Source organism: Paralichthys olivaceus, chromosome 24 (assembly GCF_024713975.1).
Source record: "Paralichthys olivaceus isolate ysfri-2021 chromosome 24, ASM2471397v2, whole genome shotgun sequence".
Classification (NCBI taxonomy): Eukaryota; Metazoa; Chordata; class Actinopteri; order Pleuronectiformes; family Paralichthyidae; genus Paralichthys; species Paralichthys olivaceus.
This window is the reverse complement of record NC_091116.1, coordinates 11,998,963-12,018,153: the sequence shown is the minus strand read 5'-3', so window position 1 is coordinate 12,018,153 and position 19,191 is coordinate 11,998,963. Positions and strand designations below refer to the sequence as shown.

The following is a 19,191-nucleotide window of genomic DNA, read 5'->3' as shown; positions in this document are numbered from 1 at the left end:
TGCATGGCTGCCATCGTCCTCCCACATAGCAGAAACTGTTTTGGCCACGATTTGGCAATAGACCATCCATTGACTATGGCAGGTCTAGAGAATTAACACTGATGCTATAACCAACCACCTCATCATGAGCACAATAAAGACCATAGCTGTTATATAACGTAAATTCCATTTAAATGGGAATTATCTCAGGCACACAATGAAATTACCTTGACTGTGTGAATGGAGCCTTCATTAAAAACGTCCCGTGGGAGCAGTGGAGCCATCAGCCTAAATTCCACCGACTCAGATTCCAAATTTAGCAGATGTCCTATCGGCACCAATTAATTGGTCGACCTTTAACTCGGAGGTTATAAACATCTGCAGTCTATTATTTTGAAAAGATATAAAAACTACAGACATGATTCCAAAATGTATAAATATCGTCCAATTGGAGGTTCGTCCAATACAAATACAACATAGAGTACATGGAAGATGTGGGGAGTAAAATTAGACGTTTAATTTTCTAATGAGCTCAAAGAGCCAAAATAAAAGCAGGATCTTATCTGTGAGAGGCTTTTTTTATCTTGAAGCTTTTTCAAATTAACATATTTGCTCCTCCTGCCTGTGATCACATGTGCTATTGGGTTCAACCTGACTGCTGCCTTTTCAACCACTAAACGTTAAGATGTTGATTTGTGCGGTATCTGTGATTCTGTTTTTTTTTTAATACACGCTATACGTTCAATTGAGAAATTTAAAAGATAAATACAATATTCAATACAGTCCAAGTTAGAGATTATTCAGAGTATCAGAATGTGGAATAACTCCAAAAGGAAAATCTGGAAAATGATCTCAAAGTACATTAGGATTTATTTTAGCCTTTGACAGTTTATCTAAAATACTTTTACTTCCAGGAGCGATTGCACTGCAGTTTTCTCTGCACAATATTTCTCCAGGATGAGACGGAGACATGTCTCATGACACCTGGAGACGACTTCTCTCTGCAGCAGGTTTTCTTTTCACGGGTCACCGCTCTTGACAGCTTGTCGAGCTCAAGCCGACCACTGACGGGACGCAGGAAGTGACAAGCCGGACTCGGGTAGAAGTGAGAATGAGGGTGTTTCCCCCTGGACCAGGTTTCAGATCTGCCGTGTGTCAGCACTTTGGGTTTCCAATTAAAGAGGAACGCAACAAGACAGCTGACAAGATGGAGACAACTTACTCCTTCTGCACACTGGAGAATTATCAGATCGTTTTAAAATGTGGAAGGCCACAGACATAACAACAGATGAAACTGATTTTTAATATTTCTATTTGTATTGCTTCAATATGCTGTATGCAGCCGTGGTTCTTTTCTGAATACAAATACGCAACATCTGGCTGGTGACGCTTCGAATGGCTGTTCAATGCAGTTTGAATGTTTGAGTCTGATCTAACTTTCAATAGGAAATTTCTCCAAACCCTCAAATAAAAACGTTTATCGCTGCCTTTATGGTGTTATTTATTTCTATAGGCTTTTTATGGACACACACACGTTCCTGAACCTGCGTCACTCACACAGCGTTTTAATTTATGGACCAGAAAATCTCCCTGGGTGCTCCCCCGACACTTTATTATAGCCCCCTAATGTATTCCGTTAGTAGTCACGACAGAGTCTTCATTTTGATGAAACGACATTAAATGACAGACAGGCGACGCTGTTTGGATTCCGGCAGGTTGTAAAACCTGCTATAATCTCTTAGGAGTTAAGTGCGTTAATTTCTGGGAAACGTGTGTTTTAACGGCGACATAAGCTCGAGCGGAATAGGACCCAGCCAAAGTTCTCAATATGCAAAACGGCATCCAATATCTGTGTCCTGTAATGAGCTGCTGCCCATATTTCCTCCAGAATATTGTGGGTGATGAATGGATAGAGAAAAGCAATTGTGAAGGGAACGATTGTTTAGGCACTGTGGTGTGTGTGCGTCTGTGTGTGTGTGTTTTGTATGCAGCATCGGACAGTGGCTGAGGGGAATGATTAGCGGCAACATCTTGTGCCAGGCAACTTCTTAGCTCTGCTGATTTTCACACAGCGATCTGTATTCATTTATGCATCGAGCGAGCGTGGAGGATGAGTGGTGCAAAACAGAATATTTTTCTTCATGGGGTCTCTGTTTCTCTGTCAGTGTTCAGCCTCGCCGGCGCCATCGCTCTCTCGCCCGGCCCCTACGTCTCTATTCCTTTTGCTGTACCACTTTGATATCGTAAGGAAAAACAACATCCTCGTATTGACATTCATTCATGTTCGATTCTGGATTTAAGGACTGTAAATATTTATTAACGACTCTAAGTCAAGGTAGGATACTGTTCTTTGCTTTGGAAAAGGAAAATACACCATTTTTTGTTGACACATTTTCTCTACAGTTGTGCCTACTTGTTAATGTGTCACGTGGGTTTCAGGAAAATATCTAATTATCCCATTCTGAAATGTAAAAATGTATTTTCTATAAATCTAGAGTAGCCCGTAAACCAAGATATGTTCCAAGTTATCTCTGGGACAGGAACCAGATGTCAAATAAATATTTCATTTTAGGTTTTTCTTATCACACTGATGTTTGTTGAAGTGGTTGGATAAAAACAAGGTGAGTGACAGCTGAGAATGACTTACGATTGGTGCATCAGCAGGACCTCACTACCGCGGCTCCATCCCCGATCGCTACTGCAGAGACTCCGGCTCCAAATGGGGAAGATGGCAGCGTTTGTATCCAGGATATCTTGGCTTCATTTCTGGGTAGTGGGAGGAGGTGGAGACACATTGTTATCTAATCTCTCAAAGTCAGAAAAATGTAAATTAAACTATTGTGATTTCTACTTTGACTTTAGTCCTGTTGTTTCTCATTAGGAACATTTCCTGGTGCCCATGTGCAGCTGTGACACCTCAAATAAAAAACATGTGCAGCTCCAGGAGAGCAGCTGCAGCGCTTCCACAGCCCACAAGTGTAAAACCTGTGAAGTCAATCAAATGGACCTGCTCCACTGTAGAGCTGCTGCTACGCCGCCCACATTTCCGGAACCAACAGTCATCATGGCCCTGGCACACACCTTAATGCTCGCTCACTGCCACATTTCTCATGGAAACATTTGCAGCTGAATCCGTCGCCCATTATGCATTTGAGAAATTAACACACAATGTAATGCAAACACAGCACAACCTGAATGCAGGAGCAGCTGCGTCATCGAGGTGAGAATGCATTTGGAAATATCACTGCAGGTTTCAACAAGTCAAATTAAGAGGAGGTGATGGAGCAGATTCAAGTGTCTGTGTGAGTTATCTGGAGCTGATCCTAACCAAATGGGCCTTAAATAAAAGGAAGCTTGTATTTTTTCGACTCCACACTGACAAACGTCCAAATCAACACTAAACTCCTGGCTGCTCTGTGGCAGTTAATGCAGCTGTAGTTAATTCTCACTGCGGCCTCAGGCAGCAGCAGCAGCAGCTTCGTTAAGTGTCTCTCGTTCAGAGACGTACGCCAAGTCTCCCATTGTTCTCTTTGACTGAATAAGTCCTGATGACAGTAATTGTGAAAATGAACTGAATGTGCACATTACATAGACTCTAAAGATGGACGTCCTGACAGCTCCTTCGAAAGTGAAGCCTCCAGATCGCTGGCTGCAGTTTAAGTCATAAATCCTCCATGTTCGCGGGTGGGACATGGACCAAACTAAAAAGTCAAAGTACACGTCAAACGTAAGAAGAGAAGAAGACAGCGATGTAGTGGAAGGATGGACACTGGGGGTAGAGTGGAGTTATATTTCTAAATGATTTAATATCGAACAGATGTAGGACGAGACAAGAAAGTTGCACCCGTTTCTTTTTTTCATCATTTATCTTCCTGCATATTTAGGTTGTTACATTAATTCACGAATAATGATCATATGATATAATACATATTAGTAAAAAGCCACAGGGGCATTTTTCATACTTTCGAAGCACTTTTCATGTTGTAAGTACATTTTCCTCATATCTACATACTTTTACTTTATTTTCAACACAGGACTTTTACTTTTATGTGCAAAATACTTTCTCCATATTCGCTCCTAACACAAGCAAGGATAGTATTTATTAATAATAAGAATGATTGTGATATTCTCAGATATCTCACTGTGAAACTCTCATCATGTTGCATCCTCAGTCTCTGTGTTAGACAGAGCTCTGTGCCACCATCATCAAAACGCCACATGAAGGAGTAATGGCGTTTCCTCCGTGCACCCGATCCCTGCAGCACAGCTCTACAGACCTAAACGATTTACATCAACGAGCATGGAGGCTGCACTGGAGGCTGTTCGCTTCATGTCACAGAAACACATGATCCTGTTACAAGAACAGCAGAAAGCTACTAATATTGATCGATGGTCAACATTTAATTTCATCCGTCATATATTTTTATGTGGATGACACTGTCCCGAGCGTTTGGCTCCTCTTCAGCTGAAACCATTTCAAGATTACAGTGTGTCTTTGTGTCTCTGAATGATGACAAGAGCCGTTCTTGCATCTCCCTGACGCCCGAGCACTTAATGGTACTTTAGTTGTAATTGTCCAATCTTAGAACTGCCTGGTAATTAGGAGCCTCACTTTGAGACAGCATGTGGATCCACTGCAGGTAGAAATGTGGTTTTGCTATGGTGATAAAGTAAGTTTCTGTCCATCATCATGTCTGTCTTAAACTACGGACATATCCTGTGATGCTCACTGTGTCTTAAAACACTATATATATATATATATATATATCATGCTCATTATCATACTCATCTCTGTGTGCGATATAAAATTAGAATAACCCCCCTGCCGTCGCATGCCTCGGACTTTTCTCTCTGAGGTGATCCTGAGGTATCGTGTTAACGATGCACAAAACGTGTTGGTGAGGTCAGAGGAACCTTGACCTTTGACCTTCCACCACCAAAATGTAAACAGTTCGTCTTTGAGTCCAACTGAACGTTTGCACCAAATGTAGAGATTCTTTTATTTTCATGGTCTCCTCAAAAGCTGCCGCACTTTTAAAACCACTGCTCAACAGTGGTACAGGTACTTCAAACGGATTTACAGCAGATGTTAAAACTTCATCAACCTGATCCATTACTAGTGACCAACACATGTGCTCGACAGTCATAGAAGAGACGGACAACTTAATGCATTTAAGATAATAAAAACTACTTCATATATTTATCATGCAACAAACACCAAAGCAAATTCTTTGTATCTTGAAAACGAGACAAAGACGCCAGCGGGGAGAAAAAAATATTTTAAAGCTATTTCTCGAGTGAACAAAAGGCTCATGTAGCGCAACGGTTGCTGGAATCAACATTTCTGTCTTTTGATAACTTTCCTTTTTGTGATGAACATCAAGTCGTCCCCAGCTGCAGCTCTGTAGCTCTGCAGCTGGGATCTGCTGCGGTTTTGCTAATCTGGAAAATGCGATGTTTAGAACACAATAGGTAAATGATCAACTGTTGGCTCCCTGCACACCCAGAGGGATGAATCAAAAGCAACAGCATTTACAGTCCCCGGCTTTGTATTCATAACTGAATACAATAAGACACTGGCTTCAAACTCTGCATCCAAATGGAGCCACAAACAGCACATGGGCCATTAAAGAGTGAGCTGTAATGCCGCCCCTCCCTGGCATAGCAACATCTTTTGATTTATTATTGTGCTAAGCTCCTCACTGTACGCAGTCGCAGCCGTGCTGATGTATCCCTGGAGACACATTGCAATAAAATGAACTGCCATTGTTTTCCTGCAGAACTGTACAAATTGCCTCATCAAAGCCACAACATGGGTCCTCTACCTCTAGCCATTAATCAGTGGGAGAGACGTGGGCGCAACAGAATTCCTTTGCATTTTTTCCCGAGCTGAGACGAGCACCGGGCTGTCAAGTGCAGTTGTTTTTCCGAGAGGGAGAAAAGAAAATGAAGAAGCGGTGAAGTCGAGGCCTCACAAAGATTTACTCTCAGCCTCAGAGTGACAGCAGGTGACGCCCGGCTACTGTTCAACCCCGACCTGTGAGCCAAAGACTAAAAGACAGCAGGCTCACCGGCTCGTATTCGCCGGTGTTCAGAGTGACATTCTGCGATGGAAATCTCTGCTTCGCCGTCACCCTCGACTTGGAGCAGATCCATAAATGAGCGACACTGCTTTTGGAATAAATTAAAGATGCTGTGGGCAGAATTCTAATGACCGTGTTAACCTTTGCTAACAAAGTTCCACTGACATTCACTTTTCAAAGAGGGGCGAGGAGGGTGGCGCGCTGTAATTTCCACTTATGCCCAACTGATCTTTTAATAATTTCCTCCCCATGTGTTCAGAGTTTTTCATTTTTAATTGGGATGAGAGTCGTGAGGACCAGACACTTGAATTTCATTAAATTGCCAAATAAAAGATAATGAATCAACTCTAATTGTGTGTGTGGATCTTCAGTAGACGCAGATTAGTTCAAATCAATAATTTCCGAGCTTGTGTTTTCGCTGCGGTAAAGAGGGCGTGTGTGAGTTATGCAAAGAGCCGGTGACACAACAGGATTTCAGAGTTCGGCTCCGCTGCTCTTACACAACAGAGAGAAAGTGGGAGTCCCAGCCTGCGTGGTCAGATAACCTGAAAACACAATGTTCAGACAGGCTTAAAATGAAACTTCATGTGCAAACTGATGCAACGCTCACACACTACATTTACAATTCAGCCTCACACTGATTGAATTGTTGCTGTGTTTTACAAAGTCCATTCACAGTCTTTTCTGACTGAGGTTGTTTAAAAAATACATATATATATATGTATATATAAAAAAGACCAAACTCTGATGTGCACAGGTTGCATGAAACAACATAACAACATGCAACACAGGATCTTAAATGTATTTCTGCACATTCGCTTCCTTACATCTGAGGCCTTTAATTAAGTGCTGTACATACTGAGTCAGTGCATCTCAACATATGAGCCTCCAGCTGGTCGTCTTAACTGTGGAGAAGAGCTGGATGACAGGTCACACTCTCACACAGCCTGAGATCAACAATTATTTAACAGTAGAACACGATCACTCTGCAAAACTACATATATAAAGATCACTGAACATCCAATTTAAGAACAGCATCCATATTGTCAATAGCAATAACAAAGTACTGGTGTCCACAAGGACCAAACGACTGGCAGGGGAAAAAGTCTTCGCCTTATCTTGAACTCTAAAATGCTGCAGCAGAGTGTTTTCAAACTGGCTCCATCTCCGAACCTCAGCCTTTAAATCCTAGCTGCCACTCCAGCTACGATCACACACACACACACACTTAGAGCATTTCCCACCACTTCACTAAATATAAACTGTGCTGTGCATGCTGGAGATTTATGTCTGGGCCTGATTGCTGTCCGTTTCTCATAATTACTGTGTTACACTTGTTGCCCGCAGAGTGCGGCTCGTCTTCCGACGGGGGCTGTCGTCAGCTCACCTCTATCAACCGACGGTGCTGGGAAATCAGCCAGCGAGAGGGAGAATAATGGCGTTTGCATGCCAGCGTCTCACACCTCAATAAACAGGGGAAAATGAAAATGGGGAGGGCATCGTTCTGGCGTGATTGCAACAGATGGTGACCTCGTGCCTCAGAGAACTTGTGGAGGGAGCCAGCGAAAAAGGATGTTTGCATTTACTTGGCTGAAGCCTGATGTTCGTGGTCTGCGGCTGTCAAATTATCTTTTCATCAATTTGATCAAAATGTGAAGTTCCTTCAAAAAAATGTCACTTCAAACTGAAAATCCTCCGAGCGAGCGACTGACACACGGGCTTGAGAAATGAACTCGAGAACGGCGTTCGATAGAAACCAATATGGTGACAAACATTAGCTGTGGCTGCAGTAAGCTGGGGCTTTGTATTGCTGCCGAGAGTTACAGTGTAAAGCGTATTATGGGCACATACACTGGAGATTATGCCACTAATCTGTTCCGACAACCACACAGTCATTGATTATTAAAGGCCCGATCTATAATCCAAAAGCACACAGAGGGGACGCCGCGCTGCAGAGAGGCTTCTGTAAGCATGCATTCATTCGCTGTCAGGAATCTGGAAAACAAAAGACGACAAGCTGGGACGCTCGATAACAAGTTTGTTTATTTGAATGTTTTAAATAGTTATATGTTAAATACAGCTCCGTAATTTATTATTCCTGAATAGAGGCAGTATGCACAGTATTAGTGACATTTAAAAACATGTTATCGAATTGAATTTCAGCTTCACAATCCATATTGATTTGGACGAGAGGAGCCACCTGTGTGATGTCAGTAAAACGGAGCCACACGTCGTCCCTGTGACACGAAAATCCAATTTTAATCCCATGAAAAATAAAACTGTCACTTCCCGCAGAGGAAAATAAAAAGGCCAGGACTTCAGCACTGATTAATATTGAGCTGGAGACCATCGTCCTGAGGAGGTTTGAACAGAAATGTATAATTTTACACACAATGGTTTTCTCTCTCAGCCTTTAGAAGATATATTTAAAACTCTCCTTGTCCTTAGGTAGACACGTCGTCACTGGCTGCAAACGGAGGAGGAGGGGATGCCCGTCGCAATTAATATCACGCTACTTTCCCCGCCGCCCGTTTTATTATGACATCAGCCCATCATTTGCTGGAACACGAGCGAGCCAAGTCTAAAAGAGCTGGCAATCCGTCTTCGCTCTCCAGACACCTGTAACGCCGGCGTCTCCACGCAGCTCAATCCATCCTTTTTCATTTTTCTACATTAATCTCCCGGCCGAGCGATTCGGTTTTCATTTGTTCCTCGTCTAGCAGCCCGGTGAATGCCAAGCCGATGGAGGGATCTCGGCGGAGGCTCAGGCCAGAAGACTGCTCAGCGCTCAGCTGTTTTTGTTTTTTCACAGACAGGAAGCCGGGGGGACAGATTAGGCTAACTTCAATTACAGGAGAACAATGAAGGGGAGGATCCACTTTGTTTGTTGCAGACCTGGGCAAACCCTGGCTAGTATCTCTGCACCTGATCTGTCCCTCCTGGGCTCCTGTACTTCACTCAATTAGTACAAATCCTTTACTGCAGCTGTGCCTCCCATTCACCAGCCTGCCCTTCCCTCGCTGAGGATGGCAAACATCCAGCAGCTTTGCACAGACAATCCTTTTATCACTGCGTCTCTGATATTTAGACTAAAAAACGCGATAGATGCTTTGAATGATTTGTGCAGCAAGAGATCTCAGCTGGCCACGACAGGCGACCGCCGAAAGATAAGTAAGTCTTCTTCGGCTCTTTGCCAATCTCATTTCTAAAAACTGATTTCCATCCTAAAAATAATCCCTGTTGACCCTTGCAATCACTGCATGAAAAGCAGCCTTTCTGCATTACGCGTGATACATCAGCAGCTACCGAGAGCTGACAAAGGAGCTGTGATTCATAGAGTGCATTATAACAACTACAGTGGCTTATCACGTTTAGTTGGCCTTGAGGAACTGACTCCGACTGACTCTTTATCATGAAACACAAGTCTCCGTGAAATTGAAGAAAACACAGACTACAGATAACAGGAGCAGAGCGCATAAATTCACTGCACAGCCTGCGGCGAGAAAGCCAGAGGGGATTTATGGACAAGGGAGATGACTTGCAGTGATGCTATAGCGTTTTCAAGTCCTATTGTGTTCCCCCATGAAAAAGAAAATACGCCTGCCCACACCTCCCGCTTTGTTTTGTGCTGAGTTTGTGTTTGTGCACTCTTTTGTTGGAGGCTTGATATCAGGCACATTCAAAGTGGGAGAAACGCTGGGTTAGCCAGGCCTGTGGAGCTGCAGATAGACACACCATTGTGGATATCTGGGCGCCTGCTCATTGAAATGCATCAGCAAATGGTAGATAACTAAAACTCACTGATTGGCTTTTTTTTTTTTTTACATCTTGCAAACGTGTGTTAGGGACGTCACTTTTTATTCAAAATTCATTGGAAAGTGGGGGAACATACTTCCTGGAACTTTGTAGAGTCCATTCCTCCACCAAGGCTCAACAGTCCCCTTATGAGACCACATTAAACTCAATAGATTTATTTGGATAAACATCAGTTTACATCAAGGCTTTGCAGAGGAATTGTATTTATCATGTAGTTGCATCCTGATTTACTTTAAGCATCGTGGAATAAAGCCCATAGCTTATCTTAGTTAACTTGTGTTGTGTTCAACAACATCACTGCCCTTTGATTTTTGCTTCTTGGAGTTTGAATCGCTGACTGTCGACCATTCAATAACATGCTCTGCTTTAATCTTGCTTTAAAAAGATAAAGCTTCTACACAATCCATATATTTCTCTGTCTGATGCATGATTGAGTCCACATTATATTCCCAGGCTTCTCATCCATATTTAAAAGACAAGTAAGTACACCCGAAGTTTTCTTTTTTTTTTTCTGTCATATACCCATGGGCTATAATAACAAGCTACAAAATAACACAGTTAAAAGTCTCGTACAGCTCCATAAAACCACAGGTGACAGTTAACTACTGAGCCACGGAGTGAGGATAAACAAGTCACACAATGAACTAAAACTATAAAATACGGAGCATAAAATTATGTAAAACAAGCGATAAAACAGGAGTTAATACTTTCTTTTTTTTTTTAAAGTCAAGTGAGGAGAAAAGTCATAAAAAGAAATTCTGCACTAAGAGATTAAACGCATCCAGGTTCAGGCAGAGAGTTTCATAGCTGAGGGTCCTTGAACACAAAGGTCCCTCAGTGATCGGACAGTTGGGAACTGTAGATAGTAATCAGAGGAGCAGTGTGAGGATGTGGTCACTGATTTCATTGGGTTTTTAGATCAATGTACCGCTGGGTATCATTTGCATCACAGCAAATAATAAGATCGTAAATAACGCGACCTTGAGGTGTTTGTCCAGGGAGAAGAAAACTGAGCCCAGAGTGAAACCCTGAAAAAGACTAAATAAATAAAGTGCCAAGCTCAGTCAGTGGTTTCATTAAAAGATCTTTAGTGAAGTCACGGCACTTTTCTAAAACTTCGAATTTAGAAATCAGTCTAAATGTTTTCAGGGGGTTTCATTAAAATGTAGGCTGGCTGGCTCACAAATTAAGTATTATAACAATGGTAGTTGCTGGTTGGTAATTTGGTAATTATCACGCAATCACATTCATAGCATTTTGTGTTTTGAAAGATTGGACCACGGAAAAATATAAACTAAAAATAACCAATAACAGATCTGTTTTCACTGGTGTCCATGGAAACAGTCAGTGAAAAGCAAGGACGGTAAATAGTTCTATGACTGGTTGAGTAAAAATTAATTAACAAGAAAGAGGGAAAACTTCATTTACACTTTTTTAATTTTTTCTCTAAATTAAGAACTTTTATGTCAAAATAAGTTAAAAAAATTATCTTATGTATTTGTGTTTATTCATAATCCCTCCATTTCAACGTGTAGTAAATTATACTTTGACTACACACAGATATTTATACATGTAATACTTCAGTATATATTACGCTGAAATGTCTCTATCGGGAACTCTCTGGATTTTAATTGGTCTAAATGATGTGGAAAAATATGAAGACGGGCACAGAAACATACTCCAACTTTAAAACAAGTTCGGAACAGCAGCAGACGGAGACTTCTGGGAGGCTGAGGATTCTGGGAGGCTGCTCGCTGTTTGCAAATACCACTCGGCCTGTTATTACAGTGTCCTGGCTGTTCTCATCAGCATGCACTCTGGGGAGCACCTGCTGCCGGGGTGGATGCTCCACAAGTTATTGGATTGCTAATCTCTTCCTGGGAGGCCTTTTCAGCCAGGCGGACAGATAAGGCTGAAAAAGGCAATAAGCCATCTACGGGGAGCAGCTGATGATAAACTCAAGCGAGGAGGCTACAACAGGAGCAGGGTGGGGTGCGGTGGGTGAGGTGAGAAACACATGTCCACATAACACGGCTGAGACGGGGAGGGATGCACGCCTGCGTCCTGATTTCCTTTTCCAGAAACACGGAGGTACTGCTTATACAGTATTTGATGACAGCTTCAGCTTTCTCTGTCGATAGATCATAGTGTTCAATAAAGTGATGGAGGAGGGGTGATTGAAAGGGGTTGGGGGTAAATGTGAACCAGCCATCTACCCCGTGTGCCTCCTAAGCTCCAGCCTCACTGATTGCTCTCTTAATGGTGATGAATTCACAGGAAATGGCGGGCCACGCTGCCAGTGATGTAGACGCCGTGATGTAGGGAGCAATAACTCTTCATCATGGCGCCTCCTCCATAGTGTGCAGGCATGACATTACACACGGAGCACACTGTCAGTAAGTAATAACAGTGCAACCGAAGCGATGGACTCACAGATTTACCTGATGAGACAGAGTGTGGTGCAACAGAGACACGGCTGTAGCTCATAGTTGAGTTTGTGATGGTTATCATAATGTTTTAAAGTCAAAATCTTACAATAACTCCGTTACTCTGTGCAAATTTGGGCTGCGACTGCCAGATGTTGACAGCTGTGTGATAAGAACGACCTTCTTAGAGAAAATTCAGTTTGACTTCTTAAGGCTTGTTTTTGTGGACGAAACGGACGAACCTGGATGTGAAGGCAGCATTAGGGAACCTTCAGTTTGGTCAAAGTCCCATCCACTAACATGGAAGACGTGGGATTATATGCAGCCAGAAGGTGATTGAAAGGCTGAGAGCGTGTTGATGGTGAACATAGGCACGACAGCGAGTGGAATAACAATGATGTAAATAAAACAGCTGTTCTCTGAGTGTCAGTCGTCTCAGTATGGGTGAGGTGTGCTCGCTCTCTCTCTCCCTCCCTCACAGCTGCCCATCATCGAGAACCAGCACACCCGCTACACCACCGCAACAATCCTGCACAACAACCCACTGCTGATGCACAAAGCTTGTAGCTCTCGTTCCAAAGAATCAACCATATTTGACCATTTGCTAGTCAGCTTTGTTTTACACCTTGCATACCTCCCCCTCACTTCAGCCTGCTACCATCTTGCGTACAGCACGATACCCATGTGACTTATATAATTTTTCCAGGTCAGTGTCAGATCTGACCTGCAGCATTTGTGTAAAGAAATAATTCAGCCCTAAAGCTGAAAACTCTAAATGCCGATGACAAAAAAAAGCCGATCCCTTAATTGTGAGAAGGTGGCAACAGAGGATGGATGTTCCACTCGCTCATCGTGGGCTCGTCACTCTGATATAAGATGTTGCAAAGAGTTTCAACAATCCACCTCACCTAGAATTACTCTTCTGTCCAGTTCCACTACAGTTTACAACCTGCTCTGCTGCAAAAAAAGACAAATGATTCACCTGGCAGCATGAAGTGTGGCTGAGCAGCCCCTCGACAGATGATTTTAATCATTGACATTCAGAGGGCAGCTGTAGTCGGCACAACTTTATTTAACATGATAGATTCACAGCCGAGCTTTTCATCGCCGCTGCTGAACAAAACGACCGATCCAGACTGCAGCCATAAAACTGTGTCCTGTTTGTCATGCATGGGGACGGCCGCGTGCTCGGCTTTGAACCTGCAGGACGACTGTGGCATCTTCAGGCCTCACAGCACATCAAACACTTCTCAGAGGCTGTGGGGAGTCAAAGCTGCAATCCTGCAAAGAACGAGCAGGACCATCAGCCTCTGGCTCATTACACATGATCTGTTTATATGTCGGTGTGGATACAGGGAGTGTTGTGGCAGCAGAAAACAGGTGAGGGTGTCCTTTGTTATGAGTTTGGCTCTTGATAACATGACAGAGGAAGGGGGAGGCTGCACGGGGTCCATGAGTCGGCTCACTTAAACGACTCCTCGACAAATTCAGCCCAAAGCCGATATACGGCAGAAAGGTCAGCAGGTATCCGTGATCGAGCCAACGCTGAGTTTCCCTCAGGCAAGATGGATAATGGCAGTGATGAATCAATGAAACATTTTCTGATTATCAAGATTACGTATTGAGCTAGTGAGCGGGCAGATATCCAATCACTGTATATCCACATGAGGAAAAACAACATTATTTTGTGTTTCTGCATTAATCAGGAAAATTAGAAACAGAAGTAACAAATCTATGTTTTTAAAAGTCTGACGGCACCAAGCGAACGCAGCCACTGTGCAAAGATGAACCGAACCTGATCCCAATGTTTCCCTGACTACAGGCACATACAGTGTAAATAATCAAACAACAACATGGCCGAATATTTTCTCAAATTCTTCAAACACCATTGGTGTTTTTATTGCAGCCATACTCAAGCCCCTCAGGAGTTCTTGGATTCGTAAATGTACTTTTATATTAGTAGGTTGCAGCCAGTTGCAGCAGTATTAACAACTGAAGTAGTAAACTAGTGTTTTAACATTTTAAAATAAATAAGAAGCTGAATCTTTTATATGTTTTTTTTTTTGCTGTACAGAAAACATACTGAACTGTGACCTCATAACTGAGTAACATATTAAACCATGAGTGCCCCCCCCCCCACACACACACACACACACACACACACACACACACACACACACACACACACACACACACACACACACACACACACACACACACACACACACACACTCTTAATGAATATTAATGGACACTCTAGCGTGCGTAAAACCCAGAAACGCCTGGAGCTGATTAAATATGAAAAATCATCCAGAGAGTGTAATCAACCACATAGTGAAAAATGCATGGAGTTCACATATTAGAGAGGACAGAGTGTGCATCGCACCAGAGCACATGTTAGCCTGGTCCAGCTGCGTTAGCTTTTCTGTTGAGGCGACGACATGAGACAGGCGTTCCTGAGGTCGTCCAGACAGAAGAGGGGCACGTTACAAAGCAGTTAAACTGATATTTAAATCAATACACAACATATTTACAGGCTCTTCCTAAAGACAGGTACTACGCAGCTCACCTGGAGAACAAAGAAATAAAAATACGCCTCAGAATAAACACGAGCTCTGAGAAGTGATTACACCAAACACCTCAAAAGTGTTTTGCTTCTATCCCCATGACTTCCTGGGAGCTCTTTTTATTTACCTCTGTGTTGCTATGAGAGCTCAGACAAACATTAAATAAACTACGTCTGCTGCAGGAAATAAGAGAGAAAAACTAAGAGAGTGTGTGAACTCAGATATTCTCCTGCCACATGGGCGTTTGTGGCTACACGGTAAAATAACTATAAAACAAGTTGGGCAGCAAAGGTTCCTAAACATTTACTGTCAAAGTATAGTAAAAAAAACGTATTTTAAACTACAGATACAAATAATATAATTTTTTCAAGGTAATTTAATATTCAAGACCATTAAGCAATTAAAAAAAAACTATTATTGCCCATTATATTAATTTACAGACTAAAACTTTAGCTGCAGTTTTTGTGACATTGACGCTGTATTCTATTTCTTATTTAGAAAAAAAAGCACCCTGAAAAATTTCAACCCTGATAAGATGTTCAGTTTACCATCAGAAGAAGAATAAAATACTTTTAAAAAGCTGGAAGTTGTGAAATTCAACACCTACGTAAACGCACAAATATTATATAAGTGAACAAGCAACTCTACAATTCTTGAAGCACTTAAATAATGTAAAATAAAAACTGAAAAAAACAGAGCACAGACAAAGAGCAAGAATATGTTCTGAATAAAAGTCTGGTCCTGTTTTCATTTTGGCAGCTTGGCTTGGTGACATTTGACCTTTGGTAGTTTCCTCAGATCTGTTCTCAGGCAACAAAAAGGACAAAGTGAGAGAAAAGTGTGAGAACAAACCTTTCACATCCACGATATAGGACAGAATGGGCCATTTACTTGAACCTGGCAGCTCACTGCACAGATGACTGTGACCATGTGTGATGCAGAAGCTTCTACTAAAAGCACCGACCTCCACCAAGGCTGCACATTACACCAACGTGCATGGAAAAATACACTTTATACACTGAACACTATATACTCATATGTGAAGATTTGTTGCTTTCCTTTGACTTATGTGACAGGAAACTGAATATTTCTGCAGGTTTGACTGTCAAACAAACTATTTTCAAACAGACCAAACAAGAACTGGCAGATTAATTGATGCAATTACAGACCTAGTGAACACGGACCTCTCCTGGCAGTGGTTATAAAGAAAGTTGGACCCATATCTACTTTAAAGCCCTTTCCAACTTTTCAGGGAATACTTCATCCTTCCTGCAAACATCAATGTTGAGAGCTAAGATAAAATCCTTAATGTGGGTCAGGGCAGTGAATCCCTGACACAGACAGAAATGGATATTGACTGCACTTAAACATGGAGGAAATGTTTCACCGAGGCAAAGCCCTGCTTCACATCTACGAGTCTGACATGGGATATAAACTTGTGAATTTGAACTTTACGGCCTCAAATGGGATAAAAGCAGATGTGGTGCACATCATAACCTGCTGCAGCTTCGTTTCATCCAGGAGAGCGATGGCGGAAGAGATCAAGATCGCTCCCTCGCCTGTTTGAAAGGAAACATCTGCTCCGTCAAAGTCTTGTCAATACATTCCTCTTCTCAGAGTGGAGACCATTAACAAGACCAACTGGGATGAGATGGGGGAAACATCACTCCACATTATATCTGTCAAAATGTCACATTTACATACAGGTCTCGGAGGATAAAGACACTCAAAATTCTTCAAGTGTATGAAAAGTACCTGAAATAATTAGTCCTGCATCTAGTTAGTTAAGATTAATGATGCTCTGTATGGTGTTTGTGTACACATAATAGTGCGTATACGCTATAATTAGGCCTAGGAGTCAAACACATGACGATTCAAATGGGTTAGTTGGGTCCACTGAGGAATGTGTACTCAGAGCAGATGCTGACTGAAATCAAGCGTGCATTCGATGAGATATTACTATCATCAGAATTATAAAACAAGCTGAACAAAATGGTACATATAGAGCCTCCCGAAAAATAAAACATCTTCGTCTGTGGCATTTTCTGTATTTAATTCATTGAGCCGGAGACGTAAAAAACATCTTGACTTTGACTCCTCATCCTCATCCCGCAGCCTCTGCTGCATATAAATATCAGTGTGAAGCCGTGTTGGGCTTCCATAAAGAGGATTAGAATGAGGAGGAAATCAGACACAAACAAAAAGTGATAATTCTTCTACTCAGACACTATTATCTGCCTTGAAAATGAAAAGCAAAATCCCACCGTCTTTTTATCTAAATATGACACACAGGCCTGTTATTGGAGCGTGATGCTTAGAACCAACGTAAACTTGAAACGCAGGACCTTATAATTAAAGTGACAAGGTATCCAGACGCCAGCAGCGATAAGGCAGAAGCAGGTCGCCCTTGTGTTACGTCTAAAAAAAAGTTCCACCAGGAGAAGGCAGATTGGGTCCTCAGCCCCCCACCCCCCCACTATTTGACCACTTCGATGAAAATCCAATCATCTACTTGACCGAGGAAGGGAACATCAATAGTCACAGGGGCCGGCTTGGCAAACCAGCAAAGTCCCATCATCAGAACCCAATTAAAAAAACCCAGGGCAAGGAGACTCAACTCTGCCACTCATCCCATGCCAAGTGTGGCGGTGGTGGTGGTGGTGGTGGAGGCTGAGTGGCTGAGACTAGTGTGTGTGTGTGTGTGTGTGTGTGTGTGTGTGTGGAGGATGAGGGAAGGCAACGTCGGCCAACTCGCAACCACAGCTGGTGGAGAATGAGATAACAGGATGAGAGGGAGCAAGCAAAGCCTCTGCTCTCCCTCCAACCAAACTACGGCTGCAGTCATAAAACAAATGAGCCGTGCCCGATGCAGTTTGACACTTGAAGATATCACGTGTGACAATTCTTCATTAAAATGCCTAAAAACAACTCGACCCATGTATTATCCCCAAATGTTTCTCATGTTTAAACCCAGAGAAATCCCTTATTTCATTCAAGGTACTGGAACGTTTCATGTTTCTCGCTTTTTAACTACATCATATCTGCTTCACCCGAGGCTTTCCACTGTTGCTATTGGTCACCAGGGTAGAGGTGGGCAGTCACAAGTCTATGCAGGCACAGTCAAGACCCCTCAGGCATGTTAGTAGCTTATAATTTTATTCTTAACATTTAACATATAACATATAAATAATAAAGAATACTTCTTATGCGTATGGAATAAATTCACTTCTTTTCATTGAGCTTTTTCATGTGTTTGTGTGTGTGGCTACATGGGAGCTGTCCAGTGCTATAACATGTTTTTATCATTTCCAAAAACTTGTACAGATAAAAAAAATGTCTGTGCATGTTGTGTTTATGGGACAAGGCATGAGTTTCTCCTTGATCTAATAACACATTCTTAGCATTGTTAGAAATTAGAAAAAAACTGCTTTCAAGCGAATGTAAATGCATCACAATATGAGTCATAGTGGGCAGCACGGTGATCTCACACCTGCTTTTCCGTTTAAGGCACAGAAGTTGCTGGGGAACTTTCCAACTAGTCTGTTTCCAACTGAGCTGTCCCACTTTAACTGTAGTTTGAAAAACATCTTTTTCAAAAATTGCAGATGCTTAGGCCCAGCAGGGGTCAACTTAGGCCGGGCGGGCTGCTGGGCTCCCAGTGGAATCCCCTGTGGGAAACCATGCTGTCATGTTCCGTCTTTTCACATTTCAGTGAAAAAAACATCTGTCAGCTGAGCACTTTGAATAATAACAGCTTACTTTGTCGTTGCGTACCATTTGTCATTTTTGTAAACAACAGAAAAATGGATGACAACAATGTCATTCTGTTTCTCCTTGGCGTTGCTGCTACTCTAATATCTCTGTGGCATCCGTGTTTTTGTGTCAAATCCAATGAATATGCACGGACAAGATAAACAACCACGCTGTTGGTGGTTTTATTTATGTGCCATGTTGTTGAGAAGAGTGGTGGGTAAAAAAATCTGTATAATCTCAGTATGGTGTTGTTGGATTTGAATCTATCATCTGTGCCTACTGAGTAATATGCAGAGCTGGGGACATGCGAAGCTAAGCTGCGGCCAACAAGATTATCAAATGATCCAATAAAGTCTGGGCAGCAGTCGCAGACATGATCACAATGCGGCGAGCTCAACAGATGAAACGTAGCTTGGCCCTGCAGCTTTCCAAAGCCTTCTCCGCAGAGACGCACAGAGAGCAGAGCTGACAGGGAGAGGGAGCCTGCGTGGAGGAACAGCATAGGTCAGAGCACATCAATATGAAAACCGGCGAACGCCCTTGGAGAAAGAGAAAAATCAGAGAGGA

General features: G+C 42.5%; 1 protein-coding gene across 1 annotated transcript in view; it reads right to left on the bottom strand.

Annotated features, from left to right (window-relative positions):
* LOC109641624 (beta-1,3-galactosyltransferase 1-like) overlaps positions 1–19,191 on the bottom strand; it is a 74,357-nt gene that overhangs the window by 47,765 nt on the left and 7,401 nt on the right. Inside the window, exon 3 of the mRNA XM_069520586.1 lies at positions 2,627–2,745. The gene's annotated coding sequence lies outside the window, so the exon portion shown is untranslated. The remainder of the gene's footprint in view (positions 1–2,626; positions 2,746–19,191) is intronic.